The 14,707-nt window shown below is 46.2% G+C and overlaps 1 long non-coding RNA gene across 1 annotated transcript in view; it reads right to left on the minus strand.

The window, feature by feature from the left end:
* Positions 1 to 5,422: 5,422 nt before the first annotated feature.
* Positions 5,423 to 14,707, minus strand: part of LOC147110320 (uncharacterized) — a 61,677-nt gene continuing 52,392 nt past the window's right edge. Inside the window, exon 3 of the long non-coding RNA XR_015079896.1 lies at positions 5,423 to 5,836. This is a non-coding gene — a long non-coding RNA (uncharacterized LOC147110320). The remainder of the gene's footprint in view (positions 5,837 to 14,707) is intronic.

Raw genomic sequence — 14,707 nt, forward strand, 5'->3', positions numbered from 1 at the left:
AACATCAGTCTTTGCATTCAGAATGCTGATGGAAGATGTGTCCTGTCTCTCACCTCTGAATTTCATGGAACCCAGACGGCATCTCTCCTGAATAGTCTGGGTAATTATCCGACCTTCACCTGCTAACGAGGGCAGCTTGTGATGGAGTGCAGCTTGGAACAGAGTGTAAGCCTGCAAGTTTGGTGAGTAAGGGAGTGAATCTTAAGGGTTAATCTTTTTTTTAATATAAAATCTAGTTTTGTGTGCTTGCAATTAGCATTTAACTTAAATTGACTGTTTTTAAGTTTTAAGTTTCTTCCAGGCTTGGGCAAACCAAAGCAAGCTCTGTGCTGGAGAGCAGGTGGGGCTAGTTAGTTAATTAACTGGCCTAATCTGGATCTGCAACTGCCAGAGAGCTGACTCATAAATCTCAGTAGTATAAATAAGGAAGGCTAGAGTGCAGTTGTCATGGAGTGCAGCTTGGAATAGTGTATAAACCTGTGAGTTTGGTGAGTAAGGGAGTTCGGTGAGGGGAGGGAGGTGCTCCTTTCTTCTTTTTCTATCTTGGAGAGCAGGAGTTAAAAATTTGCACGAGAGGAGATAGAGAACCAGCGAGAGTTTGGCTCTGTGAAACCCTCCCAACTGCATTCGGAGAAAAATAAAAGGTGACATCACAGGGAAAAGGCAGAGGCAGCGGACCTGAGCGAGAGCGACGGCGGAGCAAATAAGCAGCATGACAGAGGAAGGCCCGAGAGCAGAGGCAGCAGACCCGACAACAAAAACAAGGAGTGATGTCACAGGAAAGCAGGGAAGTGATTGGTTGGTCAATATTGCTCTGTTTTCTTGGGTATTGGTTTAAATTAAGAGCTGGGATTAAAAACTAAACATTCAAATCTTAAACACTTAATTAATTTAATACATTAGAGATGGCAAGGCAGGCGATGTGTTACTGCTGTAACATGTGGAAGCTGGTGGACACCATTGAGGTCCATGGCAACCACATTTGCAGTAAGTGTTGGTTGCTCGAGAAACTTCGGCTCCGTGTTGATGAGCTGGAATCCGAGCTTCAAACACTGCGACACATCAGGGAGGGGGAGAGTTACCTGGACGCTGTGTTCCAGGAGGCAGTCACACCCCTTAGATTAATTAATTCAAATTTGGTCCGTGGTCAGGGACAGGTGGGTGTGACTATGAGCGAGGCAGGTATGGGGACCCAGGAGGTAGTGGTGGAGGAGCCTCAGCCCTTGCTCTTGTCCAACAGTTACGAGGTTCTTACTCCCTGTGTGGACGAGAGCAGGGACTGCAGAGAGGATGAGCAAACTGACCACAGCACCGTGGTACAGGGAGCCATTCAAGTGGGGGGAACAAAAAGAAATGTGGTACTGGTAGGGGACAGCATAGTTAGGGGATAGACACTATTCTCTGCAGCCAAGAGCGTGAGTCCCGAAGGCTGTGTTGCCTGCCCAGTGCCAGGGTAAAGGACATCTCCTCTGGGCTGGAGAAGAACTTGGAGTGGAGGGGGAAGATCCAATTGTTGTGGTCCATGTAGGTACCAATGACATAGGTAGGACAAAGAAAGAGGTTCTGCTGAGTGAGTATGAGCAACTAGGGGCTAAATTAAAAAGCAGAACCACAAAGGTAATAATCTCTGGATTACTACTTGAGCCACGTGCAAATTGGTATATGGTAACTAAGATCAGAGAGATGAAAGAGTGTCTCAAAGATTGGTGTGTGTAGTGTATGTGCCTTTAAGAGCCCCAGGTGTGCTGTAATGCCGGTAATTGCCACTCGGGCTATATAAGCCTGTATATTGTGTATATCCATTAGAACCCCCCCAGACTTTGCTTAGTAAACACCTATGAACCAACTCCTGTCTTCGGTGTCTTTATCAACACACAGACACTACAGTGTGGGAGAAATGGGTTTCGATTCCTGGGGCTCTGGCACCAGTACTGGGATAAGAGGGAGCTGTTCCGTCAGGACGGGCTTTATTTGAACCAGGCTGGGACCAGTGTCCTGGCGAGTCGAATAACTAGGGCTGTAGATAGGGCTTTAAACTAAATAGTGGGGGGGGAGGGATACGCTGAGCGGAAATTTAAAAAGTCGAAGAAAAATGAGAAGGCAAAAGTGCAGGGTAGCGATGGGGTAATGATAACCAGAGTGTGACAAGAAGGGACAGAGCGTATACACATAAGAGTGCATCAGAAAGAGGGGTCAGAGTAGGGGAAAATGGTAAAAAGACAACATTAAAAGCTCTATATCTGAATGCACGCGGCATTCGTAACAAGATAGATGAGTTGACAGCACAAATAGAAATAAATGGGTATGATCTGATAGCCATTACAGAGACGTGGTTGCAAGGTGACCAAGGCTGGGAACTGAATATTCGGGGGTATTTGCCATTTCGTAAGGATAGGCAGAAAGGAAAAGGTGGTGGTGTAGCTCTGTTAATAAGGGATGAGATCAGTGCAGTAATGAGCAATGATATTGGCCTAGAAGATCAAGATGTAGAATCAGTTTGGGTGGAGATAAGAAATAATAAGGGTAAGAAGTCACTGGTGGGAGTGATCTACAGGCCCCCAAACAGTAGCCACACTGTAGGACAGAGTATAAATCAAGAAATAATAGAGGCTTGTAAGAAAGGTCGACAATAATCATGGGAAATTTTAATCTTCATATTGATTGGACAAAGCAAATTGGCAAAGGTGGACTTGAAGAGTTCTTAGAGTGTTTCTTGGAATATGTTGTGGAACCAACCAGGGAGAAGACTATTTTAGATCTGGTAATGTGTAACAAGCCTGATTAATTAATGATCTTGAAGTGAAGGATTCTTTTGGGAAGAGTGATCATAGCATGGTAGAATTTCAAATTCAGTTTGAGGGTGAGAAAGCTAGGTCTCAAACTAGTGTCCTCAACTTAAACAAAGGTAATTACAAAGGTATGAAGGCAGACTTGGATATAGTGGACTGGGAAATATATTACAGGGTAAGACTGTAGAAAAGCAGTGGCAAACATTTAAGGAGACATTTCATAACTCTCAGCAAAGATATAATCCCGTGAGAAAGAAAGACTAAGAGAAGGATGAACTATCCGTGGCTAACTAAGGAAGTAAAGGATGGTATCAAATTGAAAACAAAAGCATACAATGTTGCAAAGAATAGTGGAAGGCCAGAGGATTGGGAAATTAAAAAAACCCAGCAAAGGACAACAAAAAAAATGATAGAGAGAAAGAAGATAGCTTATGAGAGTAAGCTAGCAAGAAATATAAAAACAGACAGTAAGAGCTTCTACAGATATATAAAAAGGAAGAGAGTAGCTAAAGTATACGTTGGTCCCTAGAGGATGAGTCTGGGGAATTAATAATGGGAAACAGGGAAATGGTGGAGACTTTGAACAAATATTTTGTATCAGCCTTCACGGTAGAAGACACTAAAACCATCCCAATAATGGATAATCAAGGGGCAATTGGGGTGGGTGGGGGGGGGAACTTAAAACAATCACTATCATTAGAGAGAAAGTACTAGGCAAATTAATGGGACTAAAGGTGGACAAGTCCCCTGGACCCGATGGCCTGCATCCTAGAGTCTTAAAAGAGGTGGCTGCAGAGATAGTGGATGCAGTGATTGTAATCTACCAAAATTCCCTGGATTCTGGAGAGGTCCCAGCGGACTGGAAAACCGCAAATGTAGCAGCCCTATTTAAGAAAGGAGGGAGACAGAAAGCAGGCAACTATCGACCAGTTAGCCTAACATCTGTCATTGGGAAAATGATGGAGTCCATCATTAAGGAAGCGGTAGCAGGACATTTAGAAAATCATAATATAGTCAAGCAGAGTCAGCATAGTTTTATGAAAGGGAAATCATGTTTGACAAATTTGCTGGAATTCTTTGAGGATGTAGTGAGCAGGGTGGATAAAAGGGAACCTGTAGATGTTGTGTATTTGGATTTCCACACAAGATAAGAGCTCACGGGGTTGGGGGTAATATATTAGCATGGATAGAGGATTGGCTAACTAACAGAAAACAGAGTCGGGATAAATGGGTCATTTTCAGGTTGGCAAACTGTAACTAGAGGGGTGCTGCAAGGATCAATGCTGGGGCCTCAACTATTTATAATCTATATTAATGACTTGGATGAAGGGACTGAGTGTAATGTAGCCAAATTTGCTGATGATACAAAGATAGGTGGGAAAGCAAATTGTGTGGAGGACGCAAAAAATCTCCAAAGGGATATAGACAGGCTAAGCGAGTGGGCAAAAATCTGGCAGATGGAGGTTAATGTTTGAAAATGCGAGGTTATCCACTTTGGTAGGAAAAATAAAAAAGCAAATTATTATTTAAATGGGGAGAAATTACAAAATGCTGAGGTACAGAGGGATCTGGGAGTCCATGTACATGAATCACAAAAAGTTAGCATGCAGGTACAGCAAGTAATTAGGAAGGCAAATGGAATGTTGGCCTTTATTGCAAAGGGAATGGAGTATAAAAGTAGGGAAGTCCTGTTACAACTGTACAGGGCGTTGGTGAGACCACACCTGGAATACTGCGTACAGTTTTGGTCTCCTTATTTAAGGAAAGATATACGTGCATTGGAGGCAGTTCAGAGAAGGTTCATGAGGTTGATTCCAGAGATGAAGGGGTTGTCTTATTAAGAAAGGTTGAGCAGGCTGGGCCTATACTCATTGGAGTTCAGAAGAATGAGAGGGGATCTTATTGAAACATATAAGATTCTGAAGGGGACTTGACAGGGTAGATGCAGAGAGGATGTTTCCCCTCGGGGAACCTAGAACTAGGGGGCAGAGGATTTGATGCTGCTGCGAAACCAAAGTGTGGTAAGCAGTCAAGACCTTCAGGAGAGGAGCGGAAGGGGGAAAGTGCAAGGAGTGCTGCGGATTTCCTCACTGGGATTCGGAGCCCTCTTGAGTCAATCCCACAAACCTCAGCACCCCAGTACAGTTACACTGACAGAGGGCCCTGTGAATGGAGCTCCCAGTTACACTGACAGAGCCCTGTGAATGGAGCTCCCAGTTGCACTGACGGAGCTCTGTGAATTGACACCTATACCCTATCCATTCAGGAAATTGTTCTGCACAGGAGAAATGTTAAGTGGCGGAGAGATTCCAATTAAAACAAACCCCGGGGAGGGGAAGAAAGATTTTACAGGTTTAGCAATTGGAGGCAGTGGGAGAGTTAGCTAATATTCATAGGATTACAGAGCTAGGTGAAGATGATGCATTTAAACATGAGGGGCCTGATTCTATTGGGTTCACAGCTGTCTTAAGTCATTGCAGCTCATTAAAAGCTGCCCTGAATAAATTAGCCATGCTTAGTAAGCGATTCGATGACAGCAGATCCCAACATCCAGCTCCTGCAGTTACACAGGGAACTAATTGCCTTTGGCTTGTATCTGAAACCGGTGAAAGAATGAAACTAGACAGCAGAAGAACATCAGATGGCAAATAAGCCAACATCTTTTTAATCGTCTAGTTTATTGAATTGGAGGTCTAATCTGGAACAAGCAGAGGGGAAAAATAAAAACCTGCGTTTATGGTTACTGGGAAATAATGCAACCAGTGTATATTATACAATTAAAAAGAAATAAAGGTTAGTGATTGCATAGAAGTTACATAAAATTACATAGAATTTACGGCGCAGAAACAGGCCATTCGGCCCAACTGGTCTATGCCGGCATTTGTGCTCCACACGATGGCTCAAGCTGTTCTGCCAGGTGCGACGTTTGAAAGACGTGGCTCCACACAATGGCCCCCTCTGCCTCCTCAGTTGTTGCGTGGGACGGAGATGCACGATAGGGCTCACCACGGTGGGGGGGGCGGTGTTGGAGGCAGGGTCCGTTGTGCCTGTGAGGAACCAGAGTAACTATGAATAAACAATTGCAAGCTCCCCTGAGTGTCTGTTGGTACGCGCATCGCCCACAGTGCAGTACTGAGGCAGGATGGGCCCAAGTCCCATCTCTGGCCTGTATTGAGTTAACAGATCTCCTCTTGGCTGGCTACAATTGGCCATTGCGCCCCACCCCCCAAGGGCTACAGAGACACCAAGGCTTCATAGAAACATAGAAACATAGAAGATAGGAGCAGGAGTAGGCCATTCGGCCCTTCAAGCCTGCTCCGCCATTCAACGAGATCATGGCTGATCATCCAAACCCTAGCACCCGGTCCCTACACCGACAGCCATCCCACACAAGCCCTATCCCCGTAACCCCATAACCCCATAACCCCATGTATTTAATCCCCTCTAACACTAAGGGCCAATTTTTTTTTTTTAATCATGGCCAATCAACCTAACCCGCACATCTTTGGACTGTGGGAGGAAACCGGAGCACCCGGAGAAAACCCACGCAAACATGGGGAGAATGTGAAAACTCCACACAGACAGTCACCCGAGGCCGGATTCGAACCCGGGTCCCTGGCGCTGTGAGGCAACAGTGCTAACCACTATGCCACCACTTCTGATAACTATCCAATGACCACTGATGGAAAGTGTCTGGATGTCAGGTATTGGCAGACTCAGGTGTGATGCCCCCCTAGTCAAATGGCCTGTGGACACCCACCATGTTGGGTCATAGAAGAAGAATGGGAACATAGGAACAGGAAGAGGCCATTCAGCCCCTCGAGCCTGTTTCACCATTCAATTAGATCATGGCTGATCTGTATCTCAACTCCATCTTACCTGCTTTGGTTTCGTAACCCTTAATACCCTTGCCCAACAAAAACCTAACAATCTCGGAGTTCACATTTTTAATTGACCCCCAGCCTCAACTGTTTTTTGGGGGAGAGAGTTCCAGATTTCCACTACCCTTTATGTGAAGAAGTGCTTCCTGGCATCACCACTGAACGGCCTGGCTCTAATTTTAAGGATGTGCCCCCTTGTTCTAGACTCTTCCACCAGAGAAAATAGTTTCTCTTTATCTACCCTATCAACTCATTTAATGGCTCTCTAGTAAACTTGAGCTCATCCAAAGCTCTGCTGCCAGTATCCTAAGTCCCATTCACCCATCACCCCCCCATGCTCACTGACCTACATTAGCTCCCGGTCCACTAACCAATGCCTCGATTTAAAAATTCTCATCCTTGTCTTCAAATCCCCTCCATGGCCTCGCCCCTCGCTATCTCTGTAACTTCTCCCAGCCATCCAACCGTCCGAGATTTCTGCACTCCTTCAATTCTGGCCTCTTTGCTTATCCCCGACTTTAATTGCTCCACCATTGGTGGCCGTGCCTTCAGCTTCCAGAGCTCCAAGCTCTGGAATTCCCTCCCTAAACCTCTCCGCCTCCCTACCTCTCCTCCTTTCAGAAGCTTCTTCAAACCTACCTCTTTGACCAAGCTTTTGGTCACCTGGCCTAATATCTCCTTATGTGGCTCTGTGTCAAATTTTGTCTGATAACGCACCTGTGAAGCACGTTAGGATGTTTTACTACATTAAAGGCGCTGTATAAATGCAAGTTGTTGTTGTACCATGGGATAGTCTTTATCCCTTGAGCTGTTTAAGGACAGGATTGAGCACCTTCAGTCGAGCGGGGTGAGGGTGGGATGGGTGAGGGAGGGTTGAGGGTGGGGTGGGTGAGGGAGGGTTGAGGGTGGGGTGGGTGAGGGAGAGTTGAGGGTGGGGTTGGTTGGTTGGTTGGTTGGTGGTGAGGGTGGGTTGGTGGGGTAACCAGCCCCAGGACAGTGACAGCGTAACACAAAGGATTCGACCCAACACAATCGTCGCTAAGCAAAAGGAAAAATATCTGTCATATTGGGCAGAAAGAACAAAAACCCAAAGCAAACTCAATTGCTACTTGGCCCTAAACAGACAATACAACATGGCTGATTACCTGACCATGGTAAAGGATAGCAAACTGAGAAAAACCTTGACAATGTACAGACTTAGTGAACATAGCCTGGCGATCGAAAAAGGTAGACACAGGCAGACCCGGCTACCAAGAGAGGGCAGGATATGCTCTCACTGCAGTCAGGGAGTGGTGGAGACAGAGATGCACTTCCTCACAGCTTGTAGAAAATATCAGGGCATAAGGGAGAATTTCTACCCAAAATTCACAAAAATATGCCCGGAATTCAGAAATTTGAATGACGACCAAAAACTCCCATACCTACTAGGGGAAGAGAGAAATTGCGTAACACTAGCGGCACACTATGTTGCAGCTTGCCATAAACAGAGGGACAACCACTAAATATAAGAAAAGAGTATATATAAATTATATGAATGTATATTTATACACTCAGGGATATATCTGTTTATACACTGTATGGATAGATCTGTATTTTTGTGTACAAACATGAATGTTTTTCGATGCTTTGGCAACATAAGATGTAACTTGTCATGCCAATAAAGCGATTTGAATTGAAATTGAATTGAATTGAATTGAATTGAGTGGGTGGTGGTGAGGGTGGGGTGAGTGGGTGGTGGTGAGGGTGAGTTGATTGGTGGGTGGGGGGGTTGAGGGTGAGGATGGGAAGGTTGAGGGCGGGGTGGGTGGGGGTTGGTTGGTTGGTGGTGAGGGTGGGTTGATTGGTTGGTGGGGTGGGGAGGTTGAGGGTGGGGTGGGTGAAGGTGGGGGTTGAGGGTGGGGTGGGTGAAGGTGGGGGTTGAGGGTGGGGTGGGTGAAGGTGGGGGTTGAGGGTGGGGTGGGTGAGGGTGGGGTGGGTAAAGGTGGGTGTTGAGGGTGGGGTAGGTGAAGGTGGGGGTTGAGGGTGGGGTAGGTGAAGGTGGGGGTTGAGGGTGGGGTGGGTGAAGGTGGGGGTTGAGGGTGGGTGAAGGTGGGGGTTGAGGGTGGGGTGGGTGAAGGTGGGGGTTGAGGGTGGGGTAGGTGAAGGTGGGGGTTGAGGGTGGGGTGGGTGAAGGTGGGGCTTGAGGGTGGGGTGGGTGAAGGTGGGGGAGGAATTAACTTCTATTGGTTAAAAAATAAACCTCTGGAGGGATGTTGTTTTCGAGACCAGTTTTCTGGTTGATGCATGAACTCTCTTGTTGTAAAAAATGCTACTTCTAATTCTACCCTGTACTTCTGAAAGTTAATCTGAAAACTCACTTATGTGGAAAATTAGAATTTGAGGAGTTAAGCTAAATATTCTTGATGTGTGGATGAATTTGTTTTTGTTTATAGCTCACCTGACAACACTGTACAAGATCACGAGAGGCAGCCTGTCACTTACAGTGAGGGCAATATCCAGATAGTCAGATGTTTTGGTTGGCCACCCTTCCCCTCACGCAACAACAACTTACATTTATATAGTGCCTTTAACATACCAACATACAAAATTGAGGGGCAGGAGAGAAGACCAGTTGGCCCATTAAGCCTGCCTCACACACCACGATGGCCAGAGCATCATGACTGGACAATTGACCCCAGCATCCACGGCCTTTTGCGGGGGTGGGGGAGAGAGTTCCAGATTTCCACTACCCTTTGTGTGAAGAGCAAACACTCCGGGGTCGATTTTCATTGACCTGTGGGATTGGAGGCGTGCGGGGGGTTAAAGTCCTGAATTTGGGGGTCCCGACCCCACCCGCCCAAAACCCGTCTCCATGTAAGCTTCAAAGGAGGCGGGCACCCGCCCTGCGCTGGGACCTGCCGACCCGAGGCGGGAAGGGATTAGTGCCAATTAACTGCCTGTTAACAGGTAGTTAACAGGCAGTTTTTAGCCTAATCCCTATTTTGAAGCTTGAAGTGTGGGATTCCCGACAGCTCCAAACCACGCCAAGTTAGAGGAGGCGGGCCGTCGGGTTGGAGGACTTGGAGGGGTCGAGATGTCGCTGTTCAGGTGAGTGATGGGTGCATGAGTGCAAAGGTAAATGTGTTTGGTGTGTCTAAGGTGTATAAAGAAGTTTAAATTACCTGTACTTACCTTTACAGCCTTCCTTCCTCTAGGTTTCGGGAGTCCATCATCCAGCCGGCACAGAAAGCAGAACGGCTGCGATCTGTCAAAAGTGACAGCCTGCAGCTTTCAGTGCCGGTGAGATTTCTAACTGAGTCTGCGTGGAAGGACTCAGGTTAGAAGTAAGTTTGTCAGTGTTTGACAGCTTCAAACAGCTGTGAAACACTGATATTTCATCTGTCAACACGTCTTGACAGATGAAATTTCAGTCTGTGACATCACCTGTTGCTAGGTGGCCCTTAATTGGCCTGCTGAGCCTGCTGGGCGGGCTCAACAAGGTCAATCAAGCTAAAATCGCGTGGATTGGTCGCATCTCGATGGAGGCGGGACTACAACCCTGAAAGTTGTAGTCCCGCCTCCTTCCCGACTTCTGAATGAAAATCCTGCCCTCCATGTTTTAGAATGGTTCCTGTGCTGATGGCTGGAAGAAGCTAATGCCTGGGGGCTAGCAGACTGGGGCAGAACAGTGCAGACATGAGGATCAATGAATATACAGGAGTTTGTGCTTGATTACTTTTGGGGATCGGGGAGTATTTATGCAGAACGTTTGCTGAATTGATGAAATGGCTGGGTTAGAGTCCGTGATAGGGTAGCGTGTACGTGGGCTGCGGGAGGAGCGTGCTTGATGGAACTAATGGCCTTTCTCGTTCCTCAGAAGCTGTTCCTGAAGCTCTGCCGATACTGTCCCTTCGTCCTTGGTGGCTGAACTAAACTAACTGAGCAAAGCATCAAACCCGATGAGGTCATGGATTCCTCCCGCCCACAGTGCGCAAACACACAGGTTGGGCAGCGTTTTTACAGACCAAAATACGGAAGCAGGAACATTAAGCCCCTTGAGCCTGTTCCACACAGATGACTGAGACTCCAGTAAGTGTAGTGATATCTCTGTAACTATATGTGGTCCGATAGTTCCCTTGGAAGAAATTGGTATTGACATTCTATATAAGGAAAATCGTCGAAACAAACATAGAATCGTTGTAAATTGGTTACATTTTGTTTTGATCCATGTTACATCTAAGATATAAATTGCGGTAACTCACACAGCCAATTTATCGACCTCATTTGCATCGCAGAGTCAGTAGCAGAAGATGCAAACAATTTTAAAAAATACTGTTCTCGAAGCATTGTCATTGCAAAGCAAATAAATAAAGCAATTTTAGACTGGGAATCAGCTGAGATTGTGCAATTTGATAGGAACATAATATGGAATCTTGTTAAGGGATAGATTTTAGACTATACACAGTCCAATATGGAATTAGGTTATGTTTGGGTTAGTTCCAGTAATTCCTGCACCAGTTTTTGTTTTTAATTTTGTAAATTGTGTTTGTGGTTTGAGGAGAGGTGGGCGTGGGGAAACTTGGACCAGACTTGGACAAGGAATTGAACGTTAGCTTCTCCTCTGTGTCTGGGAAGAGCTCAGCTTTGGGCAGAAGATTCATGCCACCTTCCTCACGGCCTGTCATCGTCCTCAGCTCTCGGAAACCAACCGGGGAATTGAAATTTTCCAGATTGTGAAGGGAATTGACTAACAACAATGACAACTTGTGTTTATACAGCGCCTTTAATGCAGTAAAAAGGTTCAAAGGTGCTTCACAGCAGAGTAATCAGACACAAACACTGACACTGGGCTGTAAGATGTGCGCAATTACCCCTCGCCCTGTCCAACAGGTTAGAGAGTTCGGACTTGAGACTTATGAGAAATTACACCAGACAGTGGCAGCATGGTGGCATAGTGGTTAGCACTGTTGCCTCACAGCGCCAGGGACCTGGGTTCGAATCCGGCCTCGGGTGACTGCCTGTGTGGAGTTTGCACATTCTCCCCATGTTTGCGTGGGTTTCCTCCGGGTGCTCAGGTTTCCTCCCACAGTCCAAAGATGTGCGGGTTAGGATGATTGGCTATGATAAATTGACCCTTAGTGTTAGGGGGATTAAATACGTGGGGTTACGGGGATAGGGTGGATATGTGTAGGGGTTACGGGGATCGGGTGGGATATGTGTCGGTGCAGGCTCGATGGGCCGAAATGGCCTCTATCTGCACTGTGGGGTTTCTGTGATTTCTGTGACACACGGGTTCTGTCTTTAACCTTTTACTGTTCCTAAGACAGATTCAAAACCCCAACCACTGTTCAAGCAGTTCACCAATAATATTACAGGAAGTCATACATACAACCGCCCGCCAGTGAGCGGTCCAACGTTGATTGTAGGTCCTCGTAAGCAAAAGGACTGGCCAGGCCCCTTCCTTCCTCTGACTGCAGCTTGATCCTCCGAGGCGAGATGACTGGCCAAGCTGACTGCAGTGCTGATATTCTTTAGCCGCTGTGCTTTATACAGCCTTCCTTGTCTTTTGCATTAAATTATTCGTTCAGAGATAATGAAACATTCCTTTAATGTTGGTCTGAGCTGTTTGAGCTGGCAAACGTTTACATTAACTCATCCTGTGTGGCTTATCCTTATCACAGCCCAAAATTGTTCATTCACTCCTAAAGTTTACAAAAGTGGCAGGAAACCACTTGGTTCGGTTCATGAGTTATGTCGTATTCTGCATTTTAAAACTTCAGAGGTTTAACTTCACCCCTTTAACCTCAGAAAAAGCCATCAGAGACACTACAGAGATGTCTGCAATACTAAGGGGGTTTGTTTATCTCTGTTGTCTATCACTACCCCCTGCAGTCACGACCATGTTTCCTGCCTTATCGGAGAAAGACTGCTAGTTACATTCACCAACTTTATTTCACTTTGTAAAACCTCTGTGCCTGGCAAAGCATTTCAAGAAATATTAAAATGAAGGGTCTGTATAGAGTTTCTACCGGGCCAAAGAAGGAGATATTGGGACAGGTGACCAAATGCTTGGTTGAAAACATAGGTTTTAAGCGGCACCTTAAAGGATGAGAGGTAGAGAGGTGGGTAGGTTTAAGGAGGGAATTCCAGAGCTTAGGGCCTAGACGGTTGAAGGCATGGCCGCCAATGGTGAAGCAATTAAAATCGGGGATGCTCAAGAGGCCAGAATTGGAGGAGCACAGAGATACCAGTGGATGTGGTGTATTTGGACTTTCAGAAGGCTTTTGATAAGGTCCCGCATAAGAGATTAGCGTGTAAAGTTAAGGCACATGGGATTGGGGGCAATGCATTGACTTGGATAGAGAACTGGTTGGCAGACAGAAAGCAAAGAGTTGGAATAAATGGGTCTTTTTCCGAGTGGCAGGCAGTGACTAGTGGGGTACCGCAGGGATCGGTCCTTGGACCCCAGCTATTCACAATATATATTAATGATCTAGACAAGGGAACTAGATGTAATATCTCCAAATTTGCAGACGACACAAAGCTGGGTGGGAGTGTGTGCTGTGAGGAGGATGCCGAGAAACTCCAGGATGATTTGGACAGGTTGGGTGATAGGGCAAAAACATGGCAGATGCAATATAATGTGGATAAATGTGAGGTTATCCACTTTGGTGGCAAAAACAGGAAGGCAGACTATTATCTGAATGGCAATAGATTGGGAGAAGGGGAAGTGCAACGAGACCTGGGTGTCCTTGTGCACCAGTCGCTGAAGGTAAGCATGCAGGTGCAGCAGGCGGTTAAGAAGGCAAATGGTATGTTGGCCTTTGTAGCGAGAGGGTTTGAGTACAGGAACAAGGATGTCTTGCTACAGTTGTATAGGGCCTTGGTGAGACCACATCTTGAGTATTGTGTGCAGTTTTGGTCGCCTTATCTGAGGAAGGATGTTCTTGCCACGGAAGGAGTTCAGCGAAGATTCACCAGGCTGATACCTGGGATGGCAGGAATGACGTATGAGGAGAGATTGGGACTATTGGGCTTATACTCGCTGGAGTTTAGAAGAATGAGAGGGGATCTTATTGAAACTTATAAAATTCTGACAGGACTGGACAGACTAGGTGCAGGAAGGATGTTCCCGATGGTCGGGGAGTCCCGAACCAGAGGTCACAGTCTAAGGATAAAGGATAGGCCATTTAGGACAGAAATGAGGAGGAATTTCATCACCCAGAGAGTGGTGAACCTGTGGAATTCTCTACCACAGAAGGCAGTAGAGGCCAAATCATTAAATATATTCAAGAAGGAGTTGGATATATTTCTTAAGGCTAAAGGGATCAAGGGGTATGGGGAGAAAGCAGGGACCGGGTACTGAAATCGGATGATCAGCCATGATCGCATTGAATGGCGGCGCAGGCTCGAGGGGCCGAATGGCCTACTCCTGCTCCTATCTTCTATGTTTCTATGTATCTTGGAGGGTTGTGGGGCTGGAGGAGGCCACAGAGATAGGGAGGGGGCGAGGCCATGGAGGGATTTGAACATGAGGATAAGAATTTTAAAATCGAGGAGTCGGTGATTGGACCGGAAGCCAATGTAGGACAGCGAGCACTGGGGTGATTAGTGAAGGGGACTTGGTGCGAGTTAGGATACGGGCAATGTTGATCCACACACACTTAGCTGTGGAGAAAATTCCAAGTACCAGAGGATGCAAGTTAAAAATTTAGAAAGTTTGACGTAAAGAAGGAAAGTCAGGTGGAACTTTTTTTTTTACAGGAACAGTAATAGATTTAAGGAATAAGTTAACAGAGAAGCTCATTGAAGCAGACAGTGAGAATGGGTTCAGGAGACAATGTCTTCACCTCTCAGACTGCTGACAGACTGTTTCTGTCTCTAATGGGTTTCTGCTTTACTCGTTTTCTGCCTGTTTTCAGATATTGTGCCGCTTTCCCTGAATGCTGTGTCGTTTTCCTCTGTATTTATCCTCATTAATTTCTTCATACCTTTTCCTGTCTATATCAATAAGTGAGAACACATCAAGGACCAAACGGAAACGGTAATTGCTTTGGT

This window comes from Somniosus microcephalus, chromosome 11 (assembly GCF_052327205.1).
Source record: "Somniosus microcephalus isolate GS21.2 chromosome 11, FLI_Smic_1.0, whole genome shotgun sequence".
Taxonomy (NCBI): domain Eukaryota; kingdom Metazoa; phylum Chordata; class Chondrichthyes; order Squaliformes; family Somniosidae; genus Somniosus; species Somniosus microcephalus.